We start from the raw sequence: 9,383 nt of genomic DNA, 5'->3' as shown, positions 1-9,383 counted from the left end.
CCCCTGCAGTGTTTAAAAAGGGTCTTCCAAGGATGACCACCATGGCATCGTCCTCAGGAATATCCAAGATAACAAAGTTTGTTAAGATTGTGACGTTAGCAACCACAACAGGCACATCCTCGCAAATTCCGATAGGGAAAGCAGTTGATTTGTCGGCCATTTGTAGAGAGATTTCAGTGGGTGTCAACTTATCCAGTTCAAGTCTACGATAAAGAGAGAGAGTCATAAGACTAACACCGGCTCCAAGGTCGCATAAAGCAGTTCTAACGTAGTTACCTTTAATGGAGCAAGGTATAGTGGGCACACCAAGATCGCCTAGTTTCTTCGGAGTTCCACCCTTAAAGGTATAATTAGCAAGCATGGTGGAAATCTCAACCTCAGGTATCCTCCTCTTATTAGTCACAATATCTTTCATGTACTTAGCATACGGAGACATTTTGAGCATATCTGTCAAACGCATTTGCAGAAAAACAGATCTGATCATCTCAACGAAGCGCTCAAAATCCCCATCATCCTTTTTCTTGGATGGTTTGGGAGGAAAGGGCATAGGTTTCTGAACCCATGGCTCCCTTTCTTTACCATGCTTCCTAGCAGCAAAGTCATTCTTATCGTATCTCTTATCCTTAGGCTGTGGATTATCAAGATCAACTAGTTCAATCTCCACATCCTTTTCATTGCTAGGTTGAGCATCAACATGAACATCACTATTGATATCATCATTAGGCTCATGTTCATCACTAGATTGTGTCTCAGCATCAGAGACAGAGGCATCATTTGTGATCTCAGGGGTAGCAGCAACAGGGTTGCTAGCGTGCAGGTTCCTATCATCTTTCTTCTTCTTTCTAGGATGACTAGGTGCATCAGTGCTAACTCCTTGAGACTCTTGTTCAACTCTCTTCGGATGACCCTCAGGATACAAAGGTTCCTGGGTCATTCTACCGCCTCTAGTAACGACTCTGACAGAATTGTCATTTAATTCGTTGAGCAAGTCATTCTGAGCTTTAAGTACTTGTTCTACCTAAGTAGTAACCATAGAGGCATGCTTACTCAGAAGCTTAAGATCATTGACATTTCTGTCCACACAAGCACTTAAATAACTAAGCATACGAGCACTCTTTTCCAATTGTCTGCTAACATAATCGTTGAAACTCTGTTGTTTGGTAACAAAGTTATCAAATTCATCCATGCATAAGCTAGCAGGTTTATCAAAAGGAATATCACTCTCATCAAACCTATGTAGAGAATTTACTTCTAGTACCTGTATCCGGTTATCTAGACCATGGATCTCTTCGATAGGTGGTATATTTTTGACATCTTCATATTTAATGCCTTTCTCTCGCATAGATTTCTTGGCTTCTTGCATATCTTCTGGACTGAGGAATAGAATACCTCTTTTCTTTGGAGTTGGCTTAGGAGGTGGTTCGGGAATAGTCCAAGCATTCTCATTGCACAAGATGTTATTCAGTAGAATCTCAGCTTGTTCTACGGTTCGTTCCCTAAAAACAAAACCGACACAAGTATCTAGGTGGTCTTTGGAAGCATTGATAAGTCCATTATAGAATATATCAAGTATTTCATTCTTCTCAAGAGGGTGATCAGGCAAAGCATTCGGTAGCTGGATGAGCCTCCCCCAAGCTTGTGGGAGACTCTCTTCCTCAGCTTGAGCAAAGTTGTATATTTACTGCAAGGCAGCTTGCTTCTTATGGGCAGGGAAATATTTTTCAGAGAAGTAGTAGACCATATCCTTGGGGCTACGCACACAACCAATAGCAAGAGAAGTGAACCAAGTCTTAGCATCATCCTTTAGCGAGAAAGGAAACAGCTTGAGCATATAGTAGTGGCGGATCTTTTCCTCACTAGTGAATAGGGTGGCTATATCGTGCAGTTTGGTAAGATGGGCTACAACCGTTTCAGATTCATAACCGTGAAAAGGATCAGATTCGACCAGAGTGATGAACTCAGGGTCGACAGAGAATTCATAATCCTTATAGGTCACAAAGATAGGCGAAGTGGCAAACTTCGGGTCGTATTTCATCCTAGCGTTCAGAGATTTTTCTTTCCACTTACACAGAAGTTTCTCAACATCATAGCTATCCTTACACGCAAGAAAATCCTCAGCTATCTCTCCCTCCATAACATAGCGTGTATCAGGCATAACAGGCAATTCAGGCATAGTAGCAGGTTCTACTTCAATAGTATCAGCAGTTTCAGAAGTATCATCACATCTAGCAGCAGCTCTAGCAATTTTTGCATCAAGGAATGCACCAAGTGGCAAAGCAGTATCAGGCATAGCAGGCATAGTATCAAGCATAGCATCTTCAGGCATAGTATAAAGCATAGCATCATCAGGCATAGTATCAAGCATAGCATCATACGCATCATGGGCAGCAGAAGTAGCATCATCAAGCATAGGCGACATATCAAGATTTCTAGCAGGAGGCGAAGTCGCAAACTTACTCAAACCTGAAGGTGAATCAAGTGCAGAGCTAGATGGAAATTCCTTACCTCTCCTCGTAGTGGAAGGTAGGATTTTAGTTCTTGGATCTTTCGGATTCCTCATAGTGATCAGCAGACGTCAATCCCAAGTGACTCGGAGAATATAGTTGTGCTTCCCCGGCAACGGCGCCAGAAAAAGCCTTGATGTCCCACAAGCGTATGGGATCGCAGCAGTTTTCGAGGGTAGAGTATTCAACCCAAATTTGTTGATTCGCCAAGACGGGAAGCGAAAGAATATTCTCAAGTATTAGCAGCTGAATGTGTCAGATTCAACCACACCTGAAAGATTAGTGTCTGCAAGCAAAGTAACAGTAGCAAGGTAGTATGATAGCAACGGTGCCAGAAAAAGCCTTGGTTGACGGGATGTTAGTGCCGCTTACCTAGCCTCGGCAACGGCGCCAACAAAGTCTTGCAACAAGTAACAGTGGAGTAGTAAGGAATAGCAGTAGCAACAATAGCAAAGTAACAAGTAACAACAGTGTTGACAGCAGCAGCAAAGTGGCCCAAACCCTTTTGTAGCAAGGGACAAGCCTAGGCAAAGTAACATAGCGAGAACCAGTAGTAAAAGACTCGTAGGCAGTGGATCGGTGATGGATGAGTATTACGGATGTGATTCATCATGTAACAGCTATAACACGGAGAGATATGTAACTAGCTCCCGTTCGTCAATCTAATGTAGGCATGTATTCCGTATATAGTCATACGTGCTTAGGGAAAAGAACTTGCATGACATCTATTGTCCATCCCACCCGTGGCAGCGGGGTCCTAATGGAAACTACGGGATATTAAGGTTCTCCTTTTAATAAAGAACCGGACCAACGCATTAACACGCGATGAATACATGAACTCCTCATACTATGGTTATCTCCGGGAGTGGTTCCGGCTATTGTCACTCCGGGGTTGCCGGGTCATAACACATAGTAGGTAACTACAACTTGCAAGATAGGAGCTAAAACACACATATATTGGCGACAACATAATAGGTTCCGATCTGAAATCATGGCACTCGAGCCCTAGTGACAAGCATTAAGCATAGCCAACTAGTAGCAACATCAATCTAGAACATAGTGGATACTAGGGATCAATCCCCGTCAAGAACTAACTCGATTACATGATAGATCTCATCCAACTCATCACCGTCCAGCAAGCCTACGATGAGATTACTCACGAACGATGAAGAGAATCATGGAATTGTCGATGGAGAAAGGTTGATGATGACGATGGCGACGATTTCCCCTCTCCGGAGCCCGAAACGGACTCCAGATGTGCCCTCCAGATGCAGAACGGGATGTGGCAGCGCCTCCATATCGCAAAACGCGATGAAACCTTCTCTCTGATTTTTTTTCAGGCAAAACGGAAGATATAGAGCTGAGATTGGGGGCGGTGGTGCCACGTGGGCCCCACAAGCCTGCATGGCGCGGCCATAGGGGGTGGCCGCGGCCTGTGGGCTTGTGGCCCACTGGCACGCCCCCTTTGGTGGATCTTTGCGCAGGTATTTTTCTTTTATTCCAGAAAAAATCTTCGTAAATTTTCAGGATGTTCCGAGAACTTTTATTTCCGCACAAAAACAACACCATGGCAATTCTGCTGAAAATAGCGTCAGTCCAGGTTAGTTCCATTCAAATCATGCAAATTAGAGTCCAAAACAAGGGCAAAAGAGTTCGGAAAAGTAGATACGACGGAGACGTATCAATCATCACATGGTGTCTCAGAACGACGAACCGTAGCAAAATAAGGAGCATAATAGGATTAACATCACATGCAATTCATAAGTGACATGATATGGTCATTGATTGCAATCTCTGGCGATAGCTAGACGGATGTTGATGACAAAAAACCTTCTCCTGCAACGGCACCAGAAGAATGCTGCTAGCACTCCCCGGTAATGAAACTAGAAGAATGTTGTTGACGGCCCACCAGCGCGTGGGTTCGCAATAGTTTTCGAGGGTAGAGTATGTGACCCAAATTTGTTGATTTGCACGACGGGAGGTGAGAGAATACTCTCAAGTATTAGCAGCTGAATTTGTCAGATTCAACCACACCTGAAAGATTAGTATCTGCAAGCACAGTAGTAACAACAAAGTAGCGAGTAACGGCAGTGTAACGAGCAATAGCAGCGGCAAGGAACAGCAGTAGTGACAGCAGTAGCAAGTAGCAACAGTAGCAAGCGACAGTAATAGCAACAGTAGTAGCAGCAGCAGAGCAAAACAAGTAACAGCAGTAGCAAGAGTAGTAGCAGCAGCAGAGCAAGACAAGTAACAGCAGTAGCAACAGTAGTAGCAGCAGCAGCAGAGCAAGACAAGTAACAGCAGTAGGACAAACTCGTAGGCAATGGGTCGGTGATTTGTTTGGATGATATTCATCATGCAACAGCTACAACACGGAGAGATATGTGGCTAGCTCCCGTTCGTCAATGTGATGTAGGCATGCATTCCGTGTGTCGTCATACGTGCTTAGGGAAAAGAACTTGCATGACATCTATTGCCCATCCCTCCCGTGGCAGCGAGGTCAAACTACGGGATATTAAGGTTCTCCTTTTAATAAAGAACTGGACCAACGCATTAGCACTTGGTGAACACATGAACTCCTCAAACTATGGTCATCACCGGGAGTGGTTCCGGTTATTGTCACTCCGGGGTTGCCGAATCATAACACATAGTAGGTAACTACAACTTGCTAGATCGGATCTAAAACACACATATATTGGTGACAACATAATAATTTCAGATCTGAAATCATGGCACTCGGGCCCTAGTGGCAAGCATTAAGCATGGAAAAGTAGTAGCAACATTAATCTTAGAACATAGTGGATACTAGGGATCAATCCCCATCAAAACTAACTCGATTACATGATAGATCTCATCCTACTCATCACCGCCCAGCGAGCCTACGAATAGATTACTCACGAACGATGAAGAGCTTCATGGAATTGGAGAGGGAAGAAGGTTGATGATGAAGATGGCGATGATTTCCCCTCTTCGGAGCCCAAGACGGACTCCAGATCTGCCCACCAGATGAAGAACGGGTGGTGGTGGCGGCTCTGTATCGCAAACGCGACGAAAATTCTCTTTTAATTTTTTCTGGGACGAAAGGGGACTTATAGACCTGAGATTGAGGGCGGCAGAACCGTGTGGGCCCCAAAAGCCTGCCCACCGCCACCAAGGGGGGTGGTGGCGGAGCCAGGGCTTGTGGCCAGTGGCCCACCCCCTGAGGTGTAACTTGGCGCAGATATTTTTGATATTTTCCAAAACTGCTCCCCGTAAATTTTCAGGACATTTGGAGAACTTTGATTTCTCCACAAAAATAACACCAAGGCAATTCTGCTGAAAACAGCGTCAGTCCATGTTAGTTCCATTCAAATCATGCAAATTAGAGACCAAAACAAGGGCAAAAGAGTTTGGAAAAGTAGATACGATGGAGACGTATCAGCCATCATCTTGTGCTTCTCGATCTCCATCACCAAAGCACCGGCACGGTCTTCTTTTCACCGGCGCCACACCATGATCTCCATCATCATGATCTCCATCAACGTGTCGCCATCGAGGTTGTCGTGCTACTTATGCTATTACTACTAAATCTATGTCCTAGCAATATAGTAAACGCATCTGCAAACGCAAACGTTTGTTTAAAGACAACCTATGGCTCCTGGCAGTTGCCGTACCATCGACGTGCAAGTCTATATTAACTATTAAAACATGATCATCTCATATATCCAATATATCACATCACGTCATTGGCCATATCATAACACAAGCATACCCTGCAAAAACAAGTTAGACGTCCTCTAATTTGTTGTTGCATGTTTTACGTGGCTGCTATGGGTATCTAGTATGATCGCATCTTACTTACGCAAAAACCACAACGGAGATGTCCAAATTGCTATTTAACCTCTCCAAGGACCGCCTCGGTCAAAAACCAATTCAACTAAAGTTTAAGAAACCGACACCCGCCAGTCATCTTTATGCAACGAGGTTGCATGTCAATCGATGAAACCAGTCTTTCGTAAGCGTACGAATAATGTCGGTCCGGGTCCCTTCAGTCCAACAATACCGCGAATCAAGAAAAGACTAAGGAGGGCAGCAAATCGAACATCACTGTCCACAAAACCCTTTGTGTTCTACTCCAGATAACATCTACGCATGAACCTAGCTCATGATGCCACTGTTGGGGAACGTTGCATGGGAAACAAAAAAATTCCTACGCACACGAAGACCTATCATGGTGATGTCCATGTACGAGAGGAGATTTGGATCTATGTACCCTTGTAGATTGCACAGAAGGAAGCGTTACGCGGTTGATGTAGTGGAACATCCTCATGTCCCTCGATCCGCTCCGCGAACCGTCCCACGAACCGTCCCGCGATCCGTCCCACGATCTGTTCCAATCTAGCACCGTACGGACGGCACCTCCGCATTCAGCACACGTACAGCTCGACGATGATCTCGGCCTTCTTGATCCAGCAAGCAAGACGGAGAAGTAGATGAGTTCTCCAACAGCGTGACGACGCTCAGGTGGTGGTGAGGATCTACTCCTGCAGGGCTCCGCCCGAGCTCCGCAGAAATATGATCTAGAGGTAAAACTATGGTGTCTGGATCTCAGTTGCACGTGGAAAAAGTTGTCTCAAATCAGCCCTAAATCACCACAATGTATAGGAGGGAGGGGGAGGAGGCTTGCCTTGAGGACCAAGTCCCCAAGGGGGTGCCGACCAGGAGGGGACTAGGATTCCTACTCAAAATAGGATTGGAAAGTGGAGTCCTTCTCTTCATTCCCACCTTCCCTTTTTTTCTTTCTTTGGTTTTCTTCTTATGGTGCCAAGGCCCTCTTGGGTTGTCCCACCAGCTCACTAAGGGCTGGTGCGCCACCCCTAGGCTCATTGGGCATCCCCCGGGTGGGTTGCCCCTTGATACGTCTCAAACGTATCTATAATTTTTGATGGTTTCACACTGTTATCTTGTCTTCTTTGGTTGTTTTATGTACCTTTTATATCTTTTTTGGGACTAACTTATTAATTCAGTGTCAAGTGCCAGTTCCTGTTTTTTCCGTGTTTTTGACTCCTTTCAGATCTGATTTTGGAACGGAGTCCAAACGGAAGAAAAACCCCGAAATGATTTTTTTCCCGAACGGAAGATGACCAGGGGGCTTTTGGGCCAAGCCACCTGGGCTCCACGGAGCCCACAAGCCCCCACTCCGCCACCAGGGGAGACGGCGGTGGGAAGGCTTGTGGCCTCCCTGGCCGCCCCCTGACCTAGGTCTTTGGCCTATAAATTCCCAAATATTCCGCAAAAAACCAGGGGAGCCTCGAAAATACTTTTCCACCGCCGTAAGCTTCCGTTAACGCGAGATCTCATCTGGAAACCCTTCCCGGAGCCCTGTCGGAGGGGACTTTGGCGTTGGAGGGCTTCTTCATCATCATCATCGCCCCTCCAATGACTCGTGAGTAGTTCACTTCAGACCTACGGGTCTGTATTTAGTAGCTAGATGGCTTCTTCTCTCTCTTGGATCTTCAATACAAAGTTCTCCATGATCTTCATGGAGATCTATCCGATGTAATCTTCTTTGGCGGTGTGTTTGTCGAGATCCAATGAATTGTGGATTTGTGATCAGATTATCTATGATATATATTTGAGTCTTTGCTGATTTCTTATATGCATGATTTGATATCCTTGTAAGTCTCTCCGAGTCTTGGGTTTTGTTTGGCCAACTAGATCTATGATTCTTGCAATGGGAGAAGTGCTTGGTTTTGGGTTCTGCCATGTGGTGACCTTTCCCAGTGACAGTAGGGGCAGCAAGGCACATATCAAGTAGTTGCCATCAAGGGTAAAAAGATGGGGTTTTTATCATTGGTTTGAGATTATCCCTCTACATCATGTCATCTTTCTTAAGGCGTTACTCTGTTCTTATGGACTTAATACACTAGATGCATGCTGGATAGCGGTCGACGTGTGGAGTAATAGTAGTAGATGCAGAAAGTATCGGTCTACTTGTTTCGGACGTGATGCCTATAGAAACAATCATTGCACAGATATCGTCACGACTCTGCACAGTTCTATCAATTGCTCGACAGTAATTTTTTCACCCACCGTCTACTTGCTTTCATGAGAGAAGCTACTAGTAAACACTACGGCCCCGGGGTCTATTCACATCCATCGTTTACATCTCCGCTTTTACTTTGCTTTGTTACTTTGTTGCTTTCAGTTCTCACTTGGCAAACAATCTATAAGGGATTGACAACCCCTTCATAGCGTTGGGAACAAGTTTTTGTGTTTGTGCAAGATCTTGAGATACTCTTCCGCCGGATTGATACCTTTGTTCTCAAACTGAGGGAAGTACTTACCACCTCTATGCTACATCACCCTTTTCGCTTCAAGGGAACACCAACGCAAGGCTCCAAGGCCACGGGGGAAATCCTTTGCATACTTTCCTAGGAAGTCCCTTAAGGCGTAGCCGCAGCTGAGGGATTCCCGGTGCCGTTGCTGAGGAGTACCAAGCAACACTCCTATTTCTGGCGCCGTTGGAAGGTCTTTTGTTGCAGTAGAAGAAGTATTTCTGGCGCCGTTGCCGGGGAGGAGGATCGCTTGCAGAGGAGATCAAGACAAGAGTAATCTCCCGTCAACACGCCTATTTCTGGCGCCGTTGCCGGGGAGGAGAAATCAAGATCTATCCAAGTAGGTCTCACAAACTCTTCTCTTGCATTTACTTTTGTTGCCAGTTGCCTCTCGTTTTCCTCTCCCCCACTTCACATTTTCTGTTTTCATTCGCCTTCCTCCTTCGCCGTTTTCTTTTGCTTTTTTCGTTTGCCCTTTTCTCTCGCTTGCTTTCTGTTCGCTTGTGTGCCATGTGCCCTCAATATGCTTGCATCTTCGCTTGCTTAAAATCTAGTGATATGG

This window comes from Hordeum vulgare, chromosome 7H (assembly GCF_904849725.1).
Source record: "Hordeum vulgare subsp. vulgare chromosome 7H, MorexV3_pseudomolecules_assembly, whole genome shotgun sequence".
Lineage (NCBI taxonomy): Eukaryota > Viridiplantae > Streptophyta > Magnoliopsida > Poales > Poaceae > Hordeum > Hordeum vulgare.
Note: the sequence above shows the minus strand (reverse complement) of the source record.